At 39.9% G+C, this 15,869-nt stretch overlaps 1 protein-coding gene across 1 annotated transcript in view; it reads right to left on the reverse strand.

Annotated features, from left to right (window-relative positions):
* The window catches only part of STK39 (serine/threonine kinase 39), a 300,737-nt gene that overhangs the window by 93,597 nt on the left and 191,271 nt on the right, over positions 1-15,869 (reverse strand). The window lies entirely within an intron of this gene.

Consider the following 15,869-nt stretch of genomic DNA (forward strand, 5'->3'; position numbering starts at 1 on the left):
TTTTAGCCCTGATATTTTTTAAGTTCCCCATTTTCTTTTAGATGTTGGAGAAAAGAGGTAAAAGAGACAGAGTGTTTTAAGAAATAAAAAAAAGATTCCTCTTAGCTACTTGGATATTGCTAAAAATACTCTATAAGCAAACAATACACTTCCCTGCAACAGAACAACTAGGCTAATGCAGTCAAAAGGCCAATCTGACTAGGATCCTTGGTGTGATTTACAATGTTAGAGTTTAAAATGATATAGCCATGCTGTGGTAATAAACATTCATTTTAAGTGCTTTAGAGGCCTAATAATTCATTTGAACATTCTCAGAGAAAGACTTCTCTTTCGGGGGAGGGAGCAAAATGGTGCAATCAAACCATAAAAAGAGAAAGGATCAAAGGACAAAAACCCCACCAGCTTTTTGACTGAGCTGACCTTGTATCTGCTCCACAGCAAGAACTCTAGAACTAGTTACAGACAAACGTACAAAGTTTGGTTTTACAAAATCCCCAGAGCTTCTCCATTAAGACAACAAAGGCCATTGGTGGGCATGCTGGTAAATTCCCCACGTAGGGACTGAAAAGTCATCTTCAAGTAGCCACTGCAGCATGCTCCGAGGTAAAGGATTAGTATAAACTTAGGGGGCCGGGAGACCAAACCTCCTCCCCAGGGCCCTCTGTGTCAGAAAGGTGGTTTGCTTTCTTACCCAGGGCAGAAGCCCTCCAATGCTTTTATGAAACAAGACGTATCTCTGCAAATAAAAATGAGTCAAAGGGTTTTAAAGAGGACTTACATTAATACTTTGTGGCCAGGTATGCTTGACAGCATCTCCCATATCCAAATTCATTAAAAACTCAACCAAGACTCGTATTTCCTTTTGGAGATTAAAGTTGCTTAACTACTTACCTCACTGGGGAAACTCACTGAGCTAAGCAGATTACCAGAGGACAGCGCGGAGTTTTATTTTCTGAAAATTTTTTAAAAGAGTAGTTCTTACATTTGATAGTCCCATTTCTATGTGGCCCATAGGGTGAAAGCTCAGGAGATAATCTCTAGTTACTCCATGCAGCCAAATTCTGATTAAATTAAGATCCTTATCAAGTGATGGGTTTTATTTTGCCATAGTTCCCTAAAATACAGTTATTTTCTACCTCCTTCTTGGCCTACGCTTTTTTTTTTTTTTTTTTTTGAGAAGGGGTCTCATTCTGTCGCCCAGGCTGGGGTATAATGGCACAATCTCGGCTCACTGCAACCTCCGCCTCCCGGGTTCATGCCATTCTCCTCCTGCCTCAGCCTCCCGAGTAGCTGGGACTACAGGCGACCACCACAACGCCTGGCTAATTTTTTGTATTTTTAGTAGAGACGGGGTTTCACCATGTTAGCCAGGACGGTCTCGATCTCCTGACCTTGTGATCCGCCGGCCTTGGCCTCCCAAAGTGCTGGGATTACAGGCGTGAGCCAGCGCGCCCGGCCCGGCCTATGCTTTTTAAGTTCAGGTAAATTTATGTTCTTGTCTCTCATGAACGTTGGGCCAAACTGGGCCACTTCTAAGAGGTCATTGCTGCAGGCCCCAGGCACAGTACATGACCTGGGTAAATGAAACCTGCTAGAAAACACTACCCGAACCACTCAAGCCTCCGATAACTGGCTCTTGCTTTATTCTTTCCACCACCTTTGTTGTTGACTCTTCAGGTTCTCTAGCTACCTTCTGTAATTAGCAACCCCGCCACCTGACTACCAGCTACTGGCATCTAAGCTAGGCGCCATATCCAGATGCTCATATCATCTCTTTCCCCTAGCTCTGTAATGCCTCTGATGTGACCCCAGACCTTCCTTTACCCATGTAATACCCTCAACAGCATCACACAGACTAAACGTAGTCAGCTCTGGCAAATGCCTAATGCATCATGCTATTGACAAGATGGTTTTCATCACCATTTGCAAAAGGAATAAGTGATAGCCCTGATCATCAGTGGCCACTGAGTACCTTGTAAAACCACCAGCCCTTTGCCCAGATGCTCTTTGGATTGTCAGGTGATGTAACAGTCAAAGAAAAACAGTGTGAAACAAGCACTACACAAGACTCAGGATCTCTGAGAGCGAAATGAAGGAGATGAAGACTCCCCTGAGTTAATCAATTCTCTCCCAGCTACCACCGAACATCCGGAACACACGGCTAATGCTGGATAATGACAAGAATGGAGGCAGAGAGATAAGCTCCAATTTCTGAATGAACAAAAGTCCTGGTAATTTTCTTACCGGGTTGCCTCCTGTCACCCAAAAGATATTTTTATTACTTTCCATTGCCTACAAAACAAAATCCTAATTCCCTAGCACAAAATCCTTAACCAAGTATCTGCCAATCTATATTTCTGGCCTTTTCTTTCATTGGAAGATATCCAGGGCATCATTTAAATGAGGGCCTACCAGGATCAGATAACACAAGTTAGAATTCCTGCTCAGGTACTAAACAGGAGTGCTTAACTCTCTAGGCAAGTAAATTAACTTTTGTGCTTTGGTTGTTTTTCATCTGTAAATGAGAATAACATTAGTATCTATTTCACAGTGTTATCAGAAGTAAAAGAAACAAGGCAGTGGGCATTTAACACACTGCTTTGCATATGAGTAGCAAGCAGTAAATGCTATCCATAATAGTAACTATGACTCCAGCCACCAACTGAGAACTAGCAATTCTCCTTGCCTGTGCCCTGCACTTGCCTGACTTGTGTCTGTGTTCATACTCTTCCTTGGGAAATAACCAGATATGTGTAAGGTAGCATTGTTTGTAATAGTGAAGCATTAGAAACACACTACTCATGTACATCAGGAGAGAACTGGGTGTCCGATTCTAAAGGAGGGGGCTACATGGGAATCACAGATTCCAGATCTCTACTTGAAAGATTTCATAGGAAGGCACACCTTCCAAATTACCTTGTACTTTTAAGCAATCCCTCTTATCAGCTGAAAGGGATAATATGCAATTTCATACTTCCATATGATTGTCTCAAAACATAGAAGAAAATAAGCTTCACACAGTATCTTCTTTGTAACATTTGGCGTACACTGGGCACTCCAAAGGTGCTCCATAATGATAATCCAAGCTCATGCAAGTTCACTGCCCTACTTCAGGGAAGCCTGAATGTTAGGAATGTGGCAGGCCCTGCATCAGGCCCTGTAATACCAAGAAGTGTGGGACCAGGAAGCAAGCCTAATAAAAATTAGAAATCATATACCACGAATAAGGAGAGACACTTAAAATCTTTCTTTAGTATCAGAATAATAGCCCCCAAATATGTCCACAGCCAAATCTCAGGAACCTGTGAATAAGTTAACTCTTCATGGCAAAAAGGGATTTGGTAGATGTAATTAAATTAAGGACCTTGTGAAGAAAGATTATTTTGGATTATCCTGGTGAGACCATTCTAATCACAAGGGTCCTTAAAAGCAGAGAACCCTCCTGGTGGTCAGAGAAAGAGATCTTGCTTCTGTGTTAACAGAAGCAAGGCTAGAGAGATGTTAAGCTGCTGGCTTTGCAGATGGCAGAAGAAGCCGAGGGATGCGGGCTACCTCTACAAGCTGGAAAAGGGAAGGAAACAGACTCTCCCCAAGGGCCTCCAGAAAGGAATGCAGCTCTATAGACACCTTGATTTTATAGCCCACTGAGACTCCTGTTGAACTTCTGACCTACAGACTGGAATACAATACATCTGTGCTGCTGTAAGCCAATAAGTATATGGTAATCTGTTATAGCAGTGATAGAAAACTAATACAAAGGCCAACCAATGAAATTCACTGGACAGTAGAGATTTCCCACAATACCATCAGTTAACAACTGTATGAATTTTACCAAGGAGAATAAAGTTTTCTAGCACTTCGGGGATTGCAAAATAAAGTTTAAATTACATTCCAAGAAGTCTGGTTTCAACAGGGAAAGAAAAGTTAATGCAAAGAAAGCCCCCAAACTGAAATATACTTGTTACCTTTCCAAGACTCAGCATCTCGAGGAAGAAATCTTACCACTCGTTATCTTCAGGGATATGGTAACGGAGAACTGAAATAACTCTGCAAACAGTCTCCAGAATTATTCATCTCTGATCAAGAGGACAAGTCCTAAGAGACAACCTTCCCTGATAAAACTGGAGAAGAGAATTTTTAGAATGCTAAGAGCAGCAGGTTACCTCATCAGCAGCCAGGAAAGGTGGAATATAAAAAAGGATGAGGGAGACAGGCTCTGCACAGCGACAGGAAGGATAACTTAAAATACAAAGGCATTTGTTAAAATTTCAGGCTACTACCAGGCAAAGTATCAGGTAATTAACATTGACTTAAATGCCACCAAAAAAAAAGCTGTTTAAGGTACTGACTATTTTTAAGACATTTTCTCTTCACGCCTATCTGTGTAATGACATTAAAAGGCTCATGAGAAAGAAGCAATAGTTCACAGAAGACACGAAAGTCCCCAAAACATAACCAAACAATTGGTCTACCATGCAAGACTGACTCCTGGCTACGGTGCTGTGGAACTTAAGATGAGAGGAGAGCAAGGAGGCCCTCCATTCTACTCTTTTTTAATTTTTTGAGACAGGGTCTCACTTTGTTGCCCAGGCTGGTCTCAAATGCCTAGGCTCCAGCGATCCTCCTTGCCTTGGTCTCCCAAAGGGCTGCAATTACAGGCACGAGCCACAGTGCCCGGCCCCCTCTACTTTACTCTTAAGGTTGATATTAGCATTTGACTCCTGGGGCTGACACTGACTAGTCACGTGACATGGCACAATTCACCCCACTTCTCTGAGCTAAGAGCTCCCCTGAAAATGCCCTGCCTCAGAAAGACAGCCATGGAAAGCTCCACAGAGGCATGCCAGCTTCCATCCTCTAGCTGCTGATAGGTGTTTGGCTTCACTCTTCTTTTAGTGAAAAAAAAAATGCGGAAGACTTTTTTTTTTAACTAGGAAATCTTCTACCAAAGAAGGCTCTGTGGAAAGAAACACAGCACATTCGCACTTTCAAATGTGAACGATGAGAGTTGGTCCTGAGACCTAGAGGTGGGAACTGCCAATAGACACTGTGCCAAGCCGAGGGGAGGTAACACAGCTGGGTCTCAATGGAGGGCAGGGAATGCTCATGCAAGGCCCTTGTTTAGCATCCCTTCTTTTATTCTCTGACACAGAAACTGCCTTGCAGTTCTTCCCTGCTGGACTGATCGTTTGGTCATATTTCCAGGACTCTCCACACCTTCTATGAACTTTTGCTCCATTCTCATGAATCTTTTCATGTCTTTACATAGATAAGCATGCAGAGAAAATGTCTTTAAAATAGTAGGTACCTTAAAAAGTCCATTTTTGTCTTAACAGAAAAGTATTTAAAAGAACAAAATATACGAGATTATGTCAAAAGGATTAATTTGCCTTGGAAAAAAGCAATCTAGTAAAGGAGTATTTTCTGTATACATTTCCACTATAATGTCAAAAATAAAGAGCTGCAAATAGCATCTTGATATTGTTTGTAAAATACGCCTTTCATTAAAAATCATTCAGTTGGCACCTGTGTAGTACATATTTATTCAGGATCTGTAACATGCTAGCCATTGTGTAAGGCTCACAGAGCATAAAGGTGATCTCTCATCTCCTCCAACTGTTAGGTCCAACACAGGCTACTTCCTCTAGCTCCTGGGTGCTCACAGCAAGCAGCTAAGGGAGGATTCTTTAAAGAATAAGCTCTCAAAGGAAGTATCCAAAAGAACAGCTTCAAAATGGAACCCTCTTACATTAAGAAATCATTCAGTTTTGTAGCTTCTCCGTGCAGGGACCTCGTTAAAACCCTGCTGTAAGAACTCAGCACCAACACAGAGCGAGGAAGCGGTGTCTGCTGCTACACAGATGATGACAACCTCTGCTGACCCAAGAGCCAGAACCAGCTCCTAAGTAATCCCCATGTGCTTTGATACTGGGTTTACTCAGTTCTGTATCTTCAGGCTTCTCAAAGTCTAAGAGCATTTCACTAAGTCAAAATTCAAAGCTAAAAGAGATTTTCCTACTGGGCAGTTTTCGAACATCATTCTTGCACATTTAACCTTTTATATGATACAATACTGAAAAACTGGGAACTCCCTCAATATCAAATAACACTTTTTCAGTAATATAAGTTTTGGTGCATTCAATCCAAATATAAGGAAGCCATTAAAAAGGATTCTATAGATTTGTATTCATCGATATGAAAAGGTATCCAGGACATACTACCAAAATAAACAAAGCAGATTAGAAAACAACATGTGTTGTTTTATAATAAAATAGACAGTTCATATGATAACATTTAAAAAATTAAAAATCTACATTAACATGTATGTAGAAAAAAGTCTGGAAGAATATTTACCAAGAGGCTAATAATTATTTCTGGGTGGTGAGATTATGGATGATGTTATTTCTTTAATTTATGTTGACTTTCTGAATTTCTAAGATGACCATTTACGGCTTGAAAATAAATAATATCTTTAAAGAACTCTATGCATCCTCTATTGCTGAAAGTATTTGTACTCACAATGTCCTCTTGCTCAGTTGTCAAGGAAAAAACAGTATTATCGCAGAATGAATGGTTTTTCATTCTTCTATTTTGCTTCCCTTATACCAATTTTTTCTGAATACAAACCTTCTTTCCTTTAGCATGTTTACCAGCAGAAGGATTTTGTATATGCCAAAGGCAACACCTTACACGACCCTCTATCACCTATATGTATACTATCTCCCTATACCATATCATCAATAACATTGAATTAGTGTCAGAAGACCCAGATGCTAGCCAGCTGGAGAATTACAGCTGTGACTGCAGGAAAGCCACTTAACATCTCCAATCTTTCTGTTTCATCTGTCAGCAGCAAATGTAGGATGAAAGGAAAAACTAAATCAAGCAAGTGATGTGACAGTGCTTGAAAAATTATTAAAACACGAAAAATGCCAGTTTCTATTTGCAGCAGCATCTTTAGCATCTCCTCCAAGAAAAATATTTTCCAATATTCCTGTCATAACATTTAATGATGAGTTTGTTGGGAAACATTGTTAAAAGAATATTTATGTGAAACGTTAATGGGAAGACAGGTAAATGTAACAATCCCTAAAGTACAGGAGTTTCTTACCGCATTCAAAACAGGACTGAATAGAGCAAGGCCACAGGGTCAGGGAAGAAGAACAAGGACCAACATGTTAAACTGACCTAGGTTCAAGACTCGTCTCTGCTTCTTGTGAGCTTTACGGTGTTAAACAAATTATTTCATGACTTTAAACCTTAATCTCCTACATGTGAAATTCTGGTAACAATAGGATGGAAGCTATGGTGGTTTTATGATGATTAAACAAGACACAGCAAATAACGTGCTTATCATCGTGCTTGGCACATAGTAGGCATTTCATCTTTTTGAAGGATACCACTAATAAAGCCAAGATATGCATCAGGGACTCAAATTCTCAAAGGACAGAAAACAACCAAAAGAGAACACCCAAAAAATGAAGTAAAACGCCAGACATTTTTTGGATCAAAGCACTGTATTTCTATTAATTTGGTACCCACGTAATAACATATACCACTCTACTGAAAAACAAATGTGGTCTTTTCAGAAATAAGTTAAGACAGGTAAACCCCCTACCAAAGACCACAGCATGACACTGACCCTGGATTGTCCTATCGATTACTCTTCTCAAAATTTGGTTGTTGGAAAAAAAAAAAACACCACTGGTTACTATGGGAACAAGCACACCAAAGATAACATCTAAACAAAAGGGCTTTCACCTTCCTCTAACTACCCATAGCTTCTTAGTTTTATCTCTCTTCTTACTGCATTTATCACCTTCTACCTTATATTATGGTCACTTGTGCAGGATCTGATCTCTCCGCCTACATGTAAGCTCTCTGAGTGCAGAAACCTTGCTTTATTCATCTTTGAATTTTCAACAAAGACTTGCACAAAGAAAGCAGTAAATAAGTAGTTTGCTGTGGAGGGAAAAAAGAACATGTACTAAGAAAGCATTGCATAACTGAACACTATGCCTATACTACTTAACCTTTCAGGGAAAAAATTAATCAAACCTCCCAGCCACTTGACCGGTAAGAATTATACAATTAGCCCTATTTTATAGGCTGGAGAACAGTTTAAGAATTCTAATTCCTCCTGAATAATGATGGAATTAGAATTCTTGCATACTCATGCTAAAACAATGGTCAACATCGTTTCTAACAGATTTAGCTTTCTTTATGAAAACATAATTTACTAAGTCTATTCTTTACAAATAGATAAGTGCATCTTTTAATAATGAAACTAAAATAATAAACTGAATTAGGCAACAATTGTCATGCTGAGTTAAAATAAGTATCCCATGCTAGAGATCATTTTTCCCTACCAACAGGAAGCCACTGTGCTGATCTGGGGTCTTTAACTGGTCCCTCAAGGTCCAATGATACTGCTACATAATAACAAGGTAAATTCATGATGAGCAAGTTGATGGGACATACCATACCAGCATATCTATGTATGGCAATTGGCAGGGCTGCCTTCAGCAAAACTGTAAATGCCATCCATAGGGCTGAGCTGTCAAAGTATGAACAGCATCTAATACAAAGGAATTAATAATTTAACTGATAGATTTATCATTTTCCAAGTCACTGAGCCTGATTCTAATAAACATGTTTTGTGCCAAATGCATGACTATTTTATTTGATGAAAAATATACTAATGGAAAAATATTTGTATAATGTTTGACTCAAAACAGAAACTGTATTACCATCTACTGACAGTATATAAATTACAGGGTGGCCCACTTGGTATTTTTCTCCTGAGTTTGGCATTTAGGAGGATTTCCTTATCTTGTACTGGCTTTATGATAATTCAATTTTTTTGATATCATAGATGACATCTTATATACTATGGACAAAAAAATTTGCAAAACACTTAAAAGAAAAAGATAAATCTGCATTTTAACCATCTCCAGCATTTAACATTGAGCCTTAAGGTCTAATCCTGTTCTCCGATATTGCATATAACAGCAAATTAAAGCAATAATATATTTTTTTCAAGGAAGAAACTACCCTTTTGCTTCCTCAGACTTTAGCCTATGATCTCCAGGAATAAATAAATAGTGGAGAAATACACTACCTGTAGCCACAACATATCTGTCTTTTCTCCTAGAGTGCGACATTTTGAAAAGGATAATATTTCCCAGTTTCCTACTTAGAGAATAAAGGTGATCTTCCGGGGCGAGGGGGAGAGGTGTGCAGTGAGGCACGAAGCCACGTTCCCAGCAGGTAGGGCCATAAAATGCTATGTCAAAAAGAAAGTCACAGTGACCTTTCCAAGAGGTGGAGAGGGCAGCCACCCACACAGCATTAGTTAAGGACTGATGAAGGGCTGGCCTGAACTAAAGTCTCCTACCTACTAGCCTGTGGAGCATAACACACATAAATGTCACACCCAGATAGGCTCGGGGATAAGAAATGCAAGCATACTACTTCCCAATACCCGACAGCCACGCATCGCATTGAGGAGTGATTCACAGAGAGTGAGGGCATATACAAATATACGTGTATGTGTACACATGCAGGCATATATGTATGTGTGTGTACATGTAGATATGTATATGTACAAATGCATTCACATATATCAGAGTCTTGAATGGAGATGGAAACAAATGAGGAAGGCGCAAAAGAGGGCATGGATTTTTAAAAATCTGATCAACACCAGCCAAGAGCAGCCTTCCAGCTCCCTATCACACAGGATGGTTTCGGGAATAGCTTGTTCAGGCCCAGAGATGATGCAAATGATCCAAAGTAGATTTCAAATGGGGAATGGGTATGAACAAATTGTGTGGCAGGGAACAACACTGGATAGTGGGTTTTTGATATTCAAAGAGCCTGTAACTTCAAAGGCAATAAAAGAAGGAAGTCAGACCTTTGAGGGGTGCTGGGGTGAGAGAAGAGGGCAGGGGACTGCCACCTTGCACACAAGAGATCAGCTTGACAGCAATTCTATGACTCATATTTATTTATGACTTAAACAGTGTTTCTAAGATGGTGGCCCATAGCTATGCTCACAGAATCCTCTACGAATGTTTTATTTATTCACTTACTTTTTTGAGACAGAGTCTCGCTCTGTCGCCCAGGCTAGAGTGCAGTGGCATAATTTCTGCTCACTGCAACCTCTACCTCCCGTGTTCTAGCAATTCTCATGCCTCAGCCTCCTGAGTAGTGGGGATTATAGCCCATGCGCCACCACACTCAGCTAATTTTTGTATTTTTAGTAGAGACAGGGTTTCACCATGTTGGCCAGGCTGATCTCGAACTCCTGACCTCAAGTGATCTGCCTGCCTTGGCCTCCCAAAGTGCTGCGATTATAGGCGTAAGCCACCGCGCCTGGCCCTCTATGAATGTTTTTAAATGTTGTGTTTCCTTAATTATAATCACATGTACACACACACAGACACTTACATGCTGGGTCATTATTAACCTCCAGTGATCCCTGTTCCAGCCTGTTAATCCTTCTGCATTTCCCTAGAAAATTTACTCTCCTGCTCTCCTACACAATTATTCTCCTCTCTTCTAAAACCTCCATCACCTTCTTTTCCTTCCTCACTCTCAACTAATGACATTCCCTGTTTTACTGAGAAAATAGAAACAGAAGAAGACTTCCACGCGAGGTATAGTCTCCTTGCACCTCTACCTGCCACCCCTGCCTGCCTTCCCCTGATGTAGCTGTACCATCCAAGAGATGACCTCTCCTTTCTCCTATCTAACAGATGTCTGGGGATCATCCCTGTTCACCCATTTGAGAACATCAGTCTGGCACTGTCCCCTCCCTCATTCAATTTTTCCTTCTCTATTGAATCATTCCCATTCACCTGTAAACATGCTTTTTTAAAAAAATCTTCCTTTACCCAATATTCTCATTGAGCTATCACTCCATAGTTTTGATCCCTTGTGTTGAGAATTTCTCACAAGAGTTACCTGTACTAATAAGTTATCTGTTTGTTACCCCCTGTTCTCTCTTGCCAATCTCTTGAACCCAGCTGGACCAGGCTTTTGTCCCCATCACTCTACTGAAAATATTCTTGCCAAGGTCAAGCATATGCTTCATTTTGCAAATATACTTGATCTATTGATAGCATTTGATGCAGCTTTTCACTCCTCCTTTCTTCAAACACTTCCTCTATTTGTTTTTTAGGAACATCACTCTCTCCTCTACCTCACCAGCCTCTCCTTCTCAATCAGTGGATGCTTACCTATGCAACATCTGTGACAGTACCAGCCCACTTCTCTTCTCTACCTTCACTTAATTTCATAACTTTAAATGCCATAGGCACCAACTGTTTCCAAATTTACATCTCTAGCCGAGACATCTTTGAAATCATGCATCCAAATCCCTACCTGATACATCCTCACAGACAACTCAAGCTTAACATGTGCAAAACTGAGTTCTTTATTCCATCCCAACCTGCAACTCAAACTCTCTTTTCCATTTCAAAAAATAGTAACTCCATTCCTCCATACTTTCAGGCCAAAACTTTGAGTAATCAAGTTCTTTCTCCCCAACCTGGAATCCAATAATTGCTTACCACTTCCATTAATCCTCACTCTGGTCCAAGTCACATCATCTTCACTATGTCATGGCAGCAGCCTGCCTAGGGACTCTCACAGCCACCTTATATGCTCTCTACATGGTCTGTTCTCTATAAATCAATTGCAGCTGTCTGTTTAAAATTTTATTCAGATCATATCACTCTTCTGCTCACAGGCCTCCTGGTTTTCTGCCCTCTAACAGTAAAATCCAAAGTCTTCACCACAGGCTACACAGCCCTACGTGATTTGGCCCCCGCTAACTCTCTGTGCCCATGACCTTGGCTCTGCCTGCACTGGTTTCCTGGCTGCCTTTCCAATTGCTTATAACGCGCTTCCTGCTTCAAACGTTTGCAAGTGCTGTTTGCTCGGCCTCGTGGCTTGTTTCCTCACTTCCAATAGGGGTCTGTCTGTTCAAATATTACTTTATTTGGAGAGGCCTTCTGTGGTAGGCCTCTCCAAATAAATAAGATGACCCCAATAAACCCATTCCCTAGTGAACTTGCCCTGCAGCATCCTCTCCCCTTGAGTATGAACAGGACCTGTAACTATAATGGGATGTCACTCCTGCGACTAAGTTGTCACATGGCAAAGGTGAAGATGTAATTAAAGTTCCAAATCAGTTTGATTTTGAGTTCATGAAAAGGGAGATTATCCTAGGTGAGGCCCGCTTAATCAGGTAAAAAACCTTAAACAGAAAGACTGAGGCCTTGGGGTTGAGGGTGGAGTAGGGGAGATGGTCCACAGCTGCTCCTGAAAGGGCAAGTCATGTTGTAAACTGCTTGTGGCCTATAGGAGCTCAGGAACTCAATCCACAACCGCAAGGAGCTAAATTCTGCCAGCAGTCCAAAAAGGCTTGAGAGAGGACCATGAGCTCCGATGAGCATGCCTTCATTTCAGCCTGCGAGACACTGAGCAGACTACCCCACTCAACTGTTCCCAGACTTCCAACCTACAGAAACTGAGATAATAAATGGGTGCTGTTCTAAGTTGCTAAGTTTGTGATAGCTTTTCACACAGCAACAGAAATCTAATATACCTTCTATAATATAGAATACCATCCCCCTTACTTTCTATCCTCCTGACATACATTTTCCTTCAGACAACTTGGTATATCATACATGCAATTTGAATATTTGAATTTTTCCTCTCCCTGGCTCTAGAATGTAAGCTCCTTTAGGGCAAGAAGTCCGCCTTTTCTTTTTTCTACTGGTACATTACAGCAACTGGAACAATGCCATGCACACAGTAAGTGCTCGATAAATATTTATAGAATGAATGAATGTATTTACTGTTTTCATTTACTTTAGAACACAGTGATCACAAAAAAGTAATACTGTTTAACTTAGAACTTTCAAAGGCTATTTCTCAAACTGAAGTACAAGGACATCCCCCCTCCTTCCACCCCACTCCAACAATAATTTCTGAGAGATTCATGAGTTCACAAATATGAAAAGTAATAGTCTAAATAACTAGCTTGTAAATATTTAGTGAAAAAAAAAGTATACCAACTGCTATGTACTGAATCATGGCCCACCCTGAAAAAAATTCATATGCTGAAGCCCTAACCCTCCATGTGATGGTATTTAGAGATGGAGCCTTTGGGAGGTAATTATGTTTAGGTGAGCTCATGAGGGTGGGACCCAAGAGACACCAGAGAGCTTGCTCTCACTCCCTCTCCACCATGTGAGGACTCAGTAAGCAGACAGACAGCTGCAAGCCAAGAAGAGAGCCCTCACCAGAAACTAGCCATGCTGACATCCTGATCTCCACAACTATGAGAAAATACCTTTCTGTTGTTTCAGCCGCATAGTCTATGGTATTTTTTTATGGCAATCTAAGTAGACAAACTTACCAACAATTAGGTATCAACAAGTGTTCACTGAAAATAAGTCATACTAAAATAACATTTCTATTATTTGAAAGTGTTTCTATGTCATTAGATTCAGTAAAATGCCATTAATGTGGTACATATTAACTTCAGCAACATATATAATAGATCCCTTTATGATATCCTTCTGAATAATTGTGTTAGATGTACACTAAAAGGCATTGAATTTGTTGCTGGTTGAACAACTGTACCAAAGAACACTAGTTCATTACTGAAAGTCACTCCGACAGTGAATGGTTTCTAACAGATGTCAGAAGACTCTTCTCCCTCAAACTACTAAACACCTTAATCAATGTTTTGGATAAAGACTAAAGGGCAGGTTAATCAGATTGGCAATGGACATATATCTAAACACTGGAATATGACACATTGATGGTCATGATTGAAACATACAGTGGACAAGAAATTCATCAAAACTATCAGGTTAATTATTAGTGATAAATGATAAGTTGTAGCTAGAGTTGCAGTTCAGAATTAGGCTTGGTAGCCCTTTAAAAAAATCAGCTGTTTTGTTTGGCTGCTGAGTCATGCTGAACATGTCACCAATGTGCATGGATATTTCAAAAGGCAATGAAAACTCAGGCTGATTTAGGAGAAATATAGCGTGTGGATTACAAAAAAAAAAAAAACCACATTATCTTAATACTGTATTCCAGCCTGCTCAGACCACATCTGGAATCCTGTATTTAAATATGGGCACTACATACAAAACGAACACAAAATAGCCACAGAAAAAGAGTTATGAGGTCACATAGGTTTTAGATTAAAGAAAGTTAAACAAATTCTCTTCCTGTAGAACTTCTTAACATATTTAATGTTAATATTCCTTATGATTTCCAAAAAAAGTGTATGTGCGTGTGTGCACGTGCGTGTGCACGTGCACAGATTGATGAATAGTGTGCATTGTTTTTTAACTTATTTGAACATAGAACCCTTTCTTCCTGGAGCATCATGTAGGACTAGTGATCTAAGCCACAAGCTTATGAAAACAACCTACACCCACAAGAGAAAATATAACAAAGGCAGATACAGACTAAATATTAATAAAGGTGAGCAACTAGGATTGCAAGAGCAATATAGAAACTGTATCATGAGAAAAAGGCTAAAGATTCTTACAGTATTTTGTCTAAGAAAAGAGAAGAACATTCCTTACAAATATACAAATGGCTCTCAGAAAAATAAGGGAACACATTTGTCTTATATTGCTCTAATACCCAGGGCAAAATAATATCTAAAGTTAAGGTTCAGTAGTACGTGTTTTGACACATTTTCCAGGAGACTTTTATCCACACAGTCTGATATTTGCACTAAGGGGGAGAATTACAGCCCATAGGAGCCCAGAACAGAAAAGTCGGTTTAATCTTCAGTAGGAGGAAGAACCATCAAACAATTAAGGCTTTTATTTAGTATTAAAGGGGCCATCATGGAGAAAACATGAGCTTTAGTATGCACAGAAGCTAGGTAAACATCCAGCAGGGACACTAAAAAAAAAGATTCTTGCATATATAAAGTGGGCGATTAGACTGTTAGATTCTAAAGGTCACTTCCAACACTGCATGCTCAGTGGGCTAGACTAAAACCTTGGTAGTCTTCCTCACCACTGCACCTCAATGACAACATGAGCCTGGCACAGAGCTCCTGGCGCAGAGTGGGCTCCTCATAAATATGGGCTGAATTAATGAATAACTGAACAAGTAAAATATAAATGAAAGAAGTACCTCATTCAAAAGTCAAACAAAAAGGGAATGGGCTACCTCATTCTTTAGTGATTGCTAAATTCACGAACTGTGAATAATAATCAAGGCTACTGTCAAATACAAGGAAAACAGCCTTGTGATAATTTCACTTCTTAACTCTGAATTGAATCATACCAAGGGTTACTGTGAGGTTCCCTTGATAAATATGTGAAAATGCAGACTATAAATGACCATCAGAAGTGAGGGGTGATTATGGTGCCAGTGGTCTACTTAGATGGACTATGATAACTCAGAGGGGTGAAACTAACCTTAAGGATGAACCCACTTTTTGTAGCTACAACTCTGAAAATCCCTAATGGCCAGAAACTAACCTTGCTGATGAACCCGCTTTTTGTAGCTACAACTCAGAAAATGCCTAGTATATGCACGTGCTTTATTTGTTTAATGGTCAGAAGAACATATGTATAACTTCTTTTAAAACATCTTCAAAGATGTGACAGTATTCTGACAGAACTGGTAAACTAAGCTGTTTATAATTCAGTTTAAACAGTTTTGTCTTGAGATATCAAATTCTTAGCAAAGAACATCACAAAGACGAACCTTTAAATAATTTAAAAAAAAAAAATCCTTAAAACGGAAAATGCTTTCACATTCACATGACTGCAGACAAAGACCATACTGTCAGGCACCATATTTGTATCTATTTC

Source organism: Pongo pygmaeus, chromosome 11 (genome assembly GCF_028885625.2).
Source record: "Pongo pygmaeus isolate AG05252 chromosome 11, NHGRI_mPonPyg2-v2.0_pri, whole genome shotgun sequence".
In the NCBI taxonomy this organism is placed as follows: domain Eukaryota; kingdom Metazoa; phylum Chordata; class Mammalia; order Primates; family Hominidae; genus Pongo; species Pongo pygmaeus.